General features: G+C 35.0%; 1 long non-coding RNA gene across 2 annotated transcripts in view; it reads right to left on the bottom strand.

The window, feature by feature from the left end:
* Positions 1 to 397: 397 nt before the first annotated feature.
* The window catches only part of LOC118160963, a 23,624-nt gene continuing 11,797 nt past the window's right edge, over positions 398 to 12,224 (bottom strand). For both annotated transcript variants that reach the window (XR_004747781.1, XR_004747782.1), the window contains 4 exons: positions 9,528 to 9,644; positions 8,250 to 8,335; positions 2,593 to 2,709; positions 398 to 542 (listed from right to left, as the gene is read on the bottom strand). This is a non-coding gene — a long non-coding RNA (uncharacterized LOC118160963). The remainder of the gene's footprint in view (positions 543 to 2,592; positions 2,710 to 8,249; positions 8,336 to 9,527; positions 9,645 to 12,224) is intronic.

Here is a 12,224-nt window from a genome sequence, read left to right as displayed (position 1 = left end):
AATGAGAGAAACAAAGCTTTTTTATATGTTACTACATGTTCATTTCATCAGCTCTAGTATGGGAAAAGAGCACAGGCTAGGCAATATAAACGGAAAAAAAAAAAAAAAAAAACACCAACAACTATTTGCCATACATCTAGTTAATAACATGCATAAGTCTCAATACTGAAAGAAATTCAAACTATCCTGAGGCTCATCATCACTATTAGAAATTACAAATTATCATAGAAAATATTAATTTTAAATCATATTTAGATAAATTCCTACTAATTTTAAAATTCAAGTAAAACCATATTGATTATGAGGAAATATAGAAGGATTCCTTCTACCATATAACTTTAAGTTTGAAAAGCTTAGCTTGTCACCCGTTTTTTTTTTTTTTTTTTTTTTTTTTTTTTTTTTTTTCATTTGAATATCAGAGGGATAATGAATAAAATAACTTAGAAATTATGAAAAATTTCCCTGGAGAATTCAGAGTTTTCCACATTTTTCTGTCAGGATGAATTTTAAACAATATGCTCTTGTCAGTCCAGGATGTTTAACTGGATAAAAAGACAAACAATCTCCATTATCTCATCAAAATATGTTACCATTTAGACTTTAGGAGAACTATTTAGTAGCAAGCATATTTAAGCAACCAGGTTGTAGATTATTAATTCAGTAGGAGGGTCAATTATCTTAATAAGGACTGGAGGTGACATAGCGGTTTGTGATTTTAATCTGCAATAGGTTATTGTGAAATTGCCTGAGGGTGAACATAATCAATTTGGAGCATCTAAGCAACATTTACTTTGTACTAAAACTGACAAACAACCACAGGAAATTCACCAGTGCTGTCAAACAGAACACTAACACACAGAACAATAAAGGTATTATTCTTCAGAGGTGGGTGAAAGAATGACACTAGGTATAAGATATCTACAGAAGTTTTTGCATGTATTATCATAAACTATCCTATTCTGCATTCAGTTCCTCGAAGAGAAGAAATTGAATTTGCCACCTCCCAACCCACAAATAAATGCCCAAAGTTTTATGGAAAGATGGAAAAATTATACTTCCCAAATTTAGAATTCAATATAAAAAATCAGCCTGTGCATTCAGAGCAGATATGACAATATACTGTAAAAGTATTCAGACATATTATTTATTAAACTCCTATGCTGAATGTCTCCAAGTCCTTATTCTTAAAGATAAATTATTTATTGCTGAGTACCACTTAAAGAAGCTGCTGAGGGGTCACTTCTCTGAATTTCTTATGGCTGACAGAAAGAAATTCACATCATTAAAATGCAAGAAAGTATGCACAGCACAAAGCTACCTATTTTGTCATTTGGTGTAGAAGGATAATTGACAAAAGTATCTTGATTGTATTTGAATGCTCTGACTTTTCAAACAGGGAGAGAAATATATTTTAATATATTGGACCTACCTAGAAAGAATTAATATTGTAACTTGACCTTTATGTCTACATTGTTCAAATATATTCTAAATTGTTCTGAATATTGACTTACAGAAACCTAAGATCTCAGATTGTGTAATTAGCTTGGCTTATAGCCATTAAACCATACTGGAGTTTCTTGTCATTAAATGTGCCAGTGAAGAAAGACATGTCATGAATCTAGTGAGAGGGGAAAAAAAGGATTTTTTCATGTTATTCTTTGATTTTCATCATGAAAAACAGATAGATTGGCTTTTTTTCCCTTTTCAGCAGAAAATCAATAAGTTGAGCAAAGTTGTGAACATTGGCAGAATGACTAATATCAGCGTATCTCCTGTGGTGACCCAAGCCAGCCTCATTTCCTAAAATGCATCTCTGTGGTTATTTTATAGCTATTAGTACAGCATGTCTTTAATGAGAAATATTTCATAAACTCTGACTATGTTCACAGAGAGATGGCACATTGTTTATCCCAATAATGAAACAATTAGAACGCTTAGCAGGTATAAGGAGGATATGCTCTAAATATCTTCCAAATCTATCATTCTCTGTTGGATTCCTGCAGACTTTCCAATCTGCAGCACACAAACACAAAAATCTTTTTCTTTGGTTTATTTTCTCTAAAATCAAGTGATTAATTTCTTGATTTAGGATGTAATGCCACAGTACCATACTCTTCAGAACAATGAAAAAAAATAGAGGTAAAGGACTACCATGTCACTCTGACAATCAGACAGTAGGAGAAAAGTGAAAAACAAGGTTCTAGTGTTTGAAGAAGCCTATTTCTGTAATAAATTGAAACTAATTTCAAGAATTAGGGAATGGATTTAAGCCAGGAGAACATCAGCATAATAAACTTAAATGAAAGACCACTCAGGTAGGACTAATGAGATGGGAGTCTTCAAAGAAAAGAAAAGAAATAAAAACAAATACAATTGCATCATTGCCACTGAAATAAATAAAATGTTAGCTTGAAATATTTGAGCAATAAATGTAATTGATCGAATGATTACAAGAACTTATTGAACACTGTAAAAATGATGGACATGGGATTGGGAATGAAAGTGGTAAGTGTTGCTAGGATAACACCAGTCATCAATAGAGCACACCCAACCTTAAGCTTTTATAACATTCATCAACAAACCTGTACCTACATTAGCACATCGTTGCTGTTTCTGTGTGAGTTGGGTAATTTTTGTCTCTAGAACTCCTGTCTAGATAGCCCTGTCCATCACAGGAGAACACATACACTACCTTTTCGCCCCAGGCACCTGTGCAGAGAGGATGTTAGAAAGATATAAGAATTAAAATAAGCATGTCTGTACATTGAGTGCATTAAATGGAATCTTTTAACTCATTTCCTCTCCCCTTCCTTCCCCGTTTGTACAAAGAAACATAGAATCAAAATGTATCAGATACATAAATATATTGTGTGTACAGACCACAAAGGTATGTCAAAAATCATGTGCTGGAGTACAAAGTTAGATTAGAGCGTAGACATTCCTTAGGAAGATCAGTAAGTATGAATCATTAAAGCATAAAACAGTAGATAAGTAGCATAAAGCACTAAGAAGAAATAGAAATGAAGGAAATGGTACCTGAAAAATCTAATTGAAAAATGAAACTTTATGGACACAAAGATGTAGAACAAATGGGAATCATGTGAGTACCCAATACATGAGAACAGTAGCTGTAATTTAAGAACAAGTGAACAGAAAGACTGCATTATGCAAACCATCCTATAAGGATTTTGCAGCAGAGAAGTTAAAAGTGAAGCTGAGCATACTCTTTTCAAAAATCATCTCAACAGTGTAAAAACAGATGTGAATTTGCAGTGCATATAAAATACTGAATCATAAACCAAACAGCTTTTTGTTATAAAAACCGTAGACTCTAAAATCTGATGTCTCACTTGTACCACAACAGATAAAGGAAATAAAATCAATGGGAAAGTGGCAAGGTAGACAACATTAGCAATCATTGTTATTGTAGGCTGGAAAGAAGAGAAGAGAATGAAGGTCCTGTTTGAGTATACAGGGAAGAAAAAATTGGGAACTACTTTTTTAAAGAAAGAACTGAGAATAAACCTGCAAGTCAGACCTTATTGAATGTTATAATACAATTGGGTTCAGGATTTTCAGATTCTTTTTCTCTCTTTTAAGTCTGAGCAATTTATCTTCTGCTTTGTGACCTTTCACTATCTCCTTCCTCTTTTATTTCTGAACAGGTTTCCAGATGGTCTCCCATCCAAGAAATTCCTTTTTTACTCAAAGTATGTAGGGCCCTATTTTTACCAAAATACTTTGGACTAGGTTCTTGTGTTTTCTGCAGTTGTAAGAAATGAAGTGAAGCTTAATTAAGGCCCACATCATAAATACTTAAGCAGTTTATATTCATGTCATCCAATCGTTCTTTAACAACATACAATTAAAACAACCTAACAACAATTCTAGGATGGAGAAAATACTGAGACTAAACAAAGCTAGTCTATTTTATTTTATAGAGGATCCATTTTGACAGTTTATAGTTTGAAGCTAATTGTGTAATTTTCATTGGGTTAAGATTTATGCAATGTTGAAGAGAGACTGCCAATTAAAATCATTTCTAACTGAAAACAGTTTACCTGCAATTTCTGCAATGAGCAAGTGAAACCACACTAACTATAAGAGATTAAACAAGAATTCTTATCTGTTTTTCAGTTTGTTTGACATTTTTGCATTTGGCAGCACACTGTGTATTGACAAAGTAACTGTTTCCAATATACACTCAATTTGTTAGTCAATTCATGTGTTGCTGGCATTGCTCTTCCACACAGCAGTAGAGAAGCAAAATTTGAAAACCCCCAGAAATATGTGACAGCAAGCCCATTAAAATTGGCAGAATTATGAAGGAGGTCTAGTGAATGAAATAACTTTGATTTTGTAGGCAAATAGATTTCATTCTTGCTTTATTTTGTTTTGTTTCATCTTTGCTTTTCCTTACAAAGTACTTTTGAAAGATTTCCATCCAGAGCTCTAGATAATATTAAATATAAACCTGCTTCACTATTTTCCAAATAAAAGCAGATTTTTACTGGAAAATGCTGAATTATGAAAGTTATGGAAACGGATTCAACCATCTTGTGATAACAGGCAAACAGTGTTTCCAGCAGCCTACTCTCATCATACCAGATGAGTGGAGAATGAAGAACTCAGCTCAGTGGTGCCAATGAGGTGGCTCTAAGAACTGCTGCGCTTCCAAGCTCTCTTTTTCTGGAATGACGTTGTGCCAGAGCCTGAGTTTTCAAGGTATCTCTAAGCACTGTTCTCTGAAGAACAGTTCCATACTGCGGACTGTCCTAGGATTAGAGATCTCAAGGTTTCTTGTCACAACACCTGAAAACTTGGAGCTGAAAGCTCATGGGAATCCCAGTTGCAGTAAGGGCTCCCTAAAATTGTTAAAGTTCTTCCTGAGGAAGAACAGCCACCCATGCTGCAGGGATGATAGATTATCCTTGGGTCCCTTTAAAGTTTTGTTCTTTCAGTTCCATAATGACTAGAGAAGTATCAGGAAACTAAAACATGGAAATCCTGAGAAACTTCAAAGCTCTCACTATTTCATTATTATTATTTTTTTTTTTTTTCAAAATATAATATTTAATGATTGTGAATACATTTGTTTATACATGCTTTCTCCTGGGTATTGCTTTTATATAAAAACCCGGTTTTAAAAGCAAAAGGAATTTTCCAAGGAATAGATAATCTGACCTTTTTCCATATAAAGTTAGAATAATTTCTCTCTTCATAGTATAAAATATATGTTAAGAAATTTATGCTAGGGAACAGATGGTAAACAAATCAAAAAGCAGAAAACAGAGCACTACAAAAATATATATTTTTCATTTTTTGATTGTGGCAGACTGCAGATGTAAATGTTCTGACCGTGGAGAGTCTTTCACATGAGGTTAGCTTTTCTGAGTTGTCCCATTGACAGCTGTGAAACTAACACATATACAGCTGCGGGGATAGAATCATGGACTAGTCTGAAAAGTACCTCAAAAAGTGTAGCCTGGCACCTTGCCTCAGACAAGGTCAACTTTATCTTTGTCATTCCTGGCTGATGCTTATCTAACCTATTAATGAAGGTGTCCCATGATGGCAGCTACAGTTTTCCCTCAACAATTTATTCTGTTGCTTTCAATATCTTTATCATCACAATGTTCTTCACAATATCTAAGTTCTTTCTTGCTGCAATCTAGTCTAATTAACTTCTTTTTTTATTCACTATGGACATGGTGAACAAGTTAGATTTGTACTTTTTGCAAGATTTTTGTATACTAGAAGGTTTGCAAATATGTGTAAATGACAGGGAACAAAGTTAAATTTCTTTAATAGTTATCAGCTGGAGCTGGTAGAATAAACTAGATTTAGACAAAAAAACTGAAAATTTAGCAAAACGGTAGCTATAGGAAAAATATAGGAAGAAATGCTAACATATTTGTGGTGCTAAGGGACATGATTATTGATTGGATTTCGTAGGTCAGTGTGATGGTTGAACTTGATGGTCTTGGAGGTTCTTTCCAACCGAGATGATTTTGTGATTCTATGATTCTGTAACAGAGATCCTTGACTAAGAACTTACTGCTCTGCAAGTTGCTATACAAGAAGAATGGGGATTTTTTTTTTTTTTGGGGGGGGGGGGGGGGGGGGGTGGGGTGGGGTTTATTATTACATAGTTTATTATTACACAGTTCTATTTATTGAAACTGAAAGCTTGGGCCCCGGAACATTTAGTAAAATCCATTTTTCTTTCAGAAGTTATGTTCAACAGAACATTTTTGACCAGCCATATTAAAAAGATTCAGAAGAGAATCCACCAGTCCCTGAATTTTTTTTTAAAACTTCCTCCAGCAACATGACAATGAACTTTAATTTTAGATGGGAATTTCACCACGTATTTTAAGTTCCTGCCCAAATACTTACTAAAACTTTAGCAATTTGAGCTAGCTTTGAAACTGTCTTGGAAAATTCAGTTTGTGCCTCTGCTTACAGATGTCTGCTTAGCTGCTTTTTTCATGAAGGGAGCCAAAGCCTCATTTGCTAGGTAGTCTACAGTGATCTATATTTCATGCAAGGATACACTGAAAGCACATGCGTCTGGACAGAGAAAAACTTGACTTAAGAAAATCCAACTCAAAATTGCAGGTAAGGATTCAAATAAGATTAAAAAGGAGGGTAGGGGGAGGGAGGGGGGGCAAAATCAGAACTAAACAAAGCAAAACAATGCAAATGATCAACCAACCAACCACCACCACCAGAAAAAAAAAAAAAAAAAAAAAAAAACAACTCTCAGATGAACATTTTGTCCTTTTCTTAATACATTCTGCTCACTTGTGGCTTTATATGAAACTATTATAAAATAAAAAAATACGCAGATCTCAAAATTGTTAATAAAGATTAAAAATATACAGTTTTGCTAAATTCTACATATAGAGCTTGTGCTAAACATATTCTTAAGAATCATAATGTTTGTAAGCCTTAAAATAACAGTGAATTGAAAATATGAAATGTATGTGCATTGTATAATAAAAATCAAAGCAGCTTAATCCATAGCTATTTTAGGTGCTTGTTTTATATATCTCAAGTGTCAAGGTGTCTTGGATCCAGTGCCTGCAGAATTTCATCTACAGGGCATTCAGAACATCTAGGTTAGTATGACACAAATGTACTCTGTAGTTTTCATTTTCCCTGTGCTGTAACATCTGTAATGAGCTAGAGATGCTTGCTTCTTACCATCCTTGCTGACCCTGTACATTCTTGGTAACATCTACAGTGATTAGCACAACTCATGCAGAAGATGCACACATCAAGTTGACAGCAGTGTGTAGAAGTGTCCCTCATGCCTTACTTACTATCGTTTTGTAATTTAAACAGGCTGATTCTCAAACTGGAGAAATCCAAGGACTGCTTTATTGCAAATTAACTTTCATTAACTACAAAGGCCTGTAACAGAATTCTTACCAGACATTGTCCTTTTTGCTGCAGAAAGAAGGAGAGAAGACAGCTTGGCTTTACATCACTAAAAAAAACCAGCAAGCCCAAATCCCCAGAGACTAACGCTACTACAGTAAAGTTAACCATCTCAGGACACCTTAAGCAAGCATTATGTCAGAACTGAGTTTGTTGGCCAAAGGGATTTGGAGAATGGCTGCCCAGAAAAACGGAGGTGGTGTTTTTATTGTCAGTATTAACCTTTGAACATATTAAACCACAAATGTTCTCCTGAATCATCACATGGAATATCTGTATTTATAATGACTGCCACTATGGATAGGTCAGTCTTATAAGCACTGAACAAGTTTCTTTTACAAGTGTGAGTTCTTCTTAACACTCTTTATAACCAATAGAGAAAAGTTTTAAATGTCATATTTGATTTGTGTTTTATTTGAAATGCAAATAAGCAGCCCACACAGGCTTAATTATTTATTTAGTAGTTGGTTTGATACATTGTTTAGATGTCAAAATATCCTCTTTGGAACTGAGAAGTCCAGCAAGTCTTAAAAATCAGCTATTCCAATAGTTATTCTAAGGCAAATTGCTTTTTCTCCTGGGCATTGCTCGCTATGGGACAATTCCAAATTTTACCTTGTGGCTGGACTCCCTAGATTATTTTTGGTGCAGTCTTTGCACAAGTCTAAAATAAAGGATATGAAAAAGTGAATTTTCTCTTCCAGTCACTGCATTATTTCCTAATGAAAGACTGCAGCATTTTTTTTATTAATGCTGAATATTGCTTTAAACAGCTAAATGAATACAATAGGTCTCCAACTTACCTTCCCAAAGCACACACATAGTTTGCTAGATAGATAACCACAGCTGAATTCAGTCCTAATCGGATTCCACAGTCAAATGACAGAACCTGTAGAAAGAAGGAGAATTACTCTAATTGCTTCTTGTAATTAGAAAAGAACACAAGTAGCTAGGAGAAAATTGCTAGGGAGGGAAACAATTTAACAAAGAGAAGAAAGTGTGTCAGAAAGCAGTCAGAAAAGAGCAAAAACAAAATAGCATGAAAGCAACAGGGCATGCTATCTTCCCAGACGCCATAGTCAGAAGGTTGAGCTGGGGGCACGTCTCCCACGTGAGAGTGTGATGGAAGCTTTCCAGACAGCACAAAGGTGACTTTGTAGTCTGTGGGAGATGTATCACAGCATACTTGGTTGCAGCACTCACAACAGAACCTGCTGTAAGATTCGCCATAGTTCAGCAGAAGGGTCGGTCTGGAGGAGCCTTTTGCCCTGCTATTCTATCCTGAGAACAAGGGTTTAGTACTAAACACTGTGAGTAGCAGAAGCAGGTCCAGATGCCAGGGGAATTCAAATGATCCTGGGGAAAGCTGAAAACCATGGTCTATAAATCGCAGCACAAAGGTTATAAAAAATAATTCAGATTGTTCTTTCTATAATCCCAAACCCAGTCATCAAGTAATAAAGTACAGCAACTGTTTCCTAAAAACAAATTCTGCCATTTTTTTGATTGTTTTGCCTTTTTTTTTTTTTTTTTTTTGATATCATTACCTGCTTAGTGGATAAAAGGAATTCACTATGTATATACGGAGTCTAGAAAAGTGCTTGACTCATACCTCAGAGTTGTACTACAATTTTTTTCCCAATGACTTGCAGAAGATCATTGTCACGTGGCTTGAGAACTGACTGTAAAATAAAGGCCTAAAGTATTACATTTGGATTGTGTATGTGTTTGGGGGGGATATTTAACAGCATTCTGTGGAGATTCATTCAGTTTAATGTCTTTATTAGTAATGTGGATGTGGGAGTAAAAATCCGTTAATGAAATATGCAGGTGAGAATAAATTAGAATTTGAGGTGAACACCAGAGAGCACAAAGGAATAACACAAAGGGGACCAAGTGAGATTAAGGAATCAGACAGAAAATTACAAAATGAGATTTGAATAGGAAAAATACAAACTAATATGTTTGAGGAAAATAATATAAAATACAGATATTCAAATCATCTGAGAAGCTGGGATGAAATATAATGCTGGAAGAAGACCTCAGAGTAATAGTTTATTGAAAATTGAGTAAAAGCTTACAGCGCAGCATGGGTCAAATCATTTTAGTTCTGTTCTAGAATTACTTCAGACAGTGAAGAAACTACAGCAGCTCTGGCACTGCAACCAACTGTTTCATTGGAATCAGCTACATTGGACCTGTTTTAAAAAAATAAAAAGGTTGTCAGTGCTCAGTTCCCATAACTGTAAAGATAGTGACAAATGAGTGTATGATTTGTCTTGGAAATGACATAACTATAACCATTATAAATAATAATAATAATAATAATCCAACAATACATATTAGGTTGATCCAAGGACAAGATCCACCACAAGAAAGACATGGTTTAATTGATTTGAGTAGCCAGACTGTTTTGTTTCTTTGGTCCTTTGGATGAAGAAGTGATCGTGCGATTTTAGATTATACTGTGATTATACCACCGTGGTTTTATCACTGTTATTGTGTAATGTGGTTTTAACTTATACGGAATACTATAGAGTATTTGATTTAGATCTCATCTGAGCCTGTTCCCTGGCATGCCAGAGATTTGGGACTCTACATGTATTTCTTTGAAGATCATAAAGAAGAGCTGCTTCTGGGAATTTATTGAAAGGTGTCAGAATGTGTGACTAAGACAATGTTGTGCAGGACACGCTAGGAAAGCTGCCTTTCTTGCTTGAAAAAATGCATAGAAGTCAAAATATCTCATCTCTTGAAAAGCTAGCAAGTATTTGGGTCAGTGAGGTGTTTGAACAGTAGTTACTTTATTTAGCAAGTTTCACTTCTGCTCCCCCTCTTAAATTGATGTCAATTCCTATCATCCCTCCTGCACCTATATTAATAATTCTGAATCAGAATCAGATATTTTCTCAGGTATGATCGTTAGCACTTATTAAAGGTCTTGTTGAGATTATTAAATGAATATTTCACTTACCTTCTGGTTATTTTTCAATTTGTTTGAAGATGGTTGCAATTAAATCTCTTCCTAGGATGAGGAATTCCCCTAACAAGGTGCAGTTTGCAGCTCAGCACTCCCAGCTTGCTGCCCATGGTCCCAGAGTGTCTGCATCATGCCAGCTGTGGAGAGGGGAGCTGCCAAACTCCTGCTGTGCTCTTGTCCCAGGGGTTGCCAGCTTCATTTGCCTCCATGAACTCTTCTGTTTCTTTTCACATTCCCACAGATCTTCTGGTTGCTGTCTAAGAGTTGCCCATGTATAAACATATTTAGTTTGGTTTCTCACTGAAAGCAAGACTATGAGATAAAGGGGAAACAGAAGTGCTTTATGTATGGCCAGCCTTACCAATCCTTTTGTCCTCTGCAATCAAAGGGCATTGGGAAAACTGTTCTGAAGCCAACTAGTTTAGGCTTATGGCATGATCTCTAGCAAGGTGACAGACAAAATCACGATATGCTAGTTGAGAAAGTATTAAATTGATGGAGATGCATCACTGACAATGAAAAACAACTGAGATAAAATTTGTGCTTAGGGTCGTTTTTGTTTGTTTTTGTTTGCCATTTTTTTTTTCCCTTGTTTGCTTGCTTCTTTTTTAAGCATACGATTGCATCACTTCTTTTTTACTACCTTTTGTTTCCATTTGACACAAATAATTTTTCAATTGCAAAAGTAAGACTATATAGTAGTTTTGGACAAAATAGGAAATGTTGATAGTGGGGTCTGGCTTTTGACATAACGGGGTTTTAAGAAAAAAATGCATGGCTTTTGACTTATAGTTTGTAACACGAGGAAGTTTAGATGCAGGTGATTTACTTGGTATATTTGGAAGCTTGAAAACAGATTGTTACTTTGCATAATCAAGTTATTGATATCCAGTAATGAGTTACTCTATGTGAAACACAGGCAAACATTTCTAAAATAAACCTGTAAACATGCTGAATTGTTATTGCATGGTTTATAGGCACAAATGACTTTGATTTCCTCTTAAACTCTGTCTTCATCTCACAAATGCAACAAATAAATCATGTAATCAGTAATGTGATCATCCTAGGCAGATGTCTTGATACCACCTCAGTAAGGTCAGCTGGGAGTCAAGGCTGTAAGTAGAAACTTACTGTACACTGGTCCTTTGGCTAATATTAAAGTGATTGAAGCTATAAAACACTGTTTAAATGATAAATGGTTATTCTACCCTGAGCTACCTAGGTTGTATAGTACATTTTCTGAGAACTAGTGTTTGTCTTGTTGCTCAGCTCTCGTTTGTCTCTCTTAATAAAATTCTCAGAGTGCACATGCACTATAGGCAGTATGGAAAATTTGCCTAAATCCACCCACTCTATAATTAACATTCAAAATTTTTTACCTTTCCAAGATTATCAGCTCTTATTACCATAGTAAATTCTGAATGTTCTAATGTAGTTCTATGTTCCATACATTTCCCAAAACAGAAAATCGGGAAAAAAAAAATCAGGAATAGGGTGCTAGTATTCACCAAACCAAACAAGCCCAAACAACAACAACAAAAACAAACAAATAAAACTCAGCCTTAAATTTCCAAACATAGAAACATAGAACTAGTTTTTCTGTTTTTCTGTATTGCATACATTACATAGAATTGAGGCATATAAAGAAAAAACAAGTAAATGCTTAGGCCCAGCGATGAGCCTTGTGATACTAAAATCATAAGGCTTTTTTTTTTTTTTTTGGGGGGGGGGGGCCGCCGGGGGGGGCAAAGAGTAAAATTTTTAGAAAAATTTATAAACCCCGCGAATTTTATTTTTG

Source organism: Oxyura jamaicensis, chromosome 1, assembly GCF_011077185.1.
Source record: "Oxyura jamaicensis isolate SHBP4307 breed ruddy duck chromosome 1, BPBGC_Ojam_1.0, whole genome shotgun sequence".
Lineage (NCBI taxonomy): Eukaryota > Metazoa > Chordata > Aves > Anseriformes > Anatidae > Oxyura > Oxyura jamaicensis.
The sequence above is the reverse complement of the archived record's forward strand: the minus strand, read 5'-3'. Positions and strand labels throughout refer to the sequence as shown.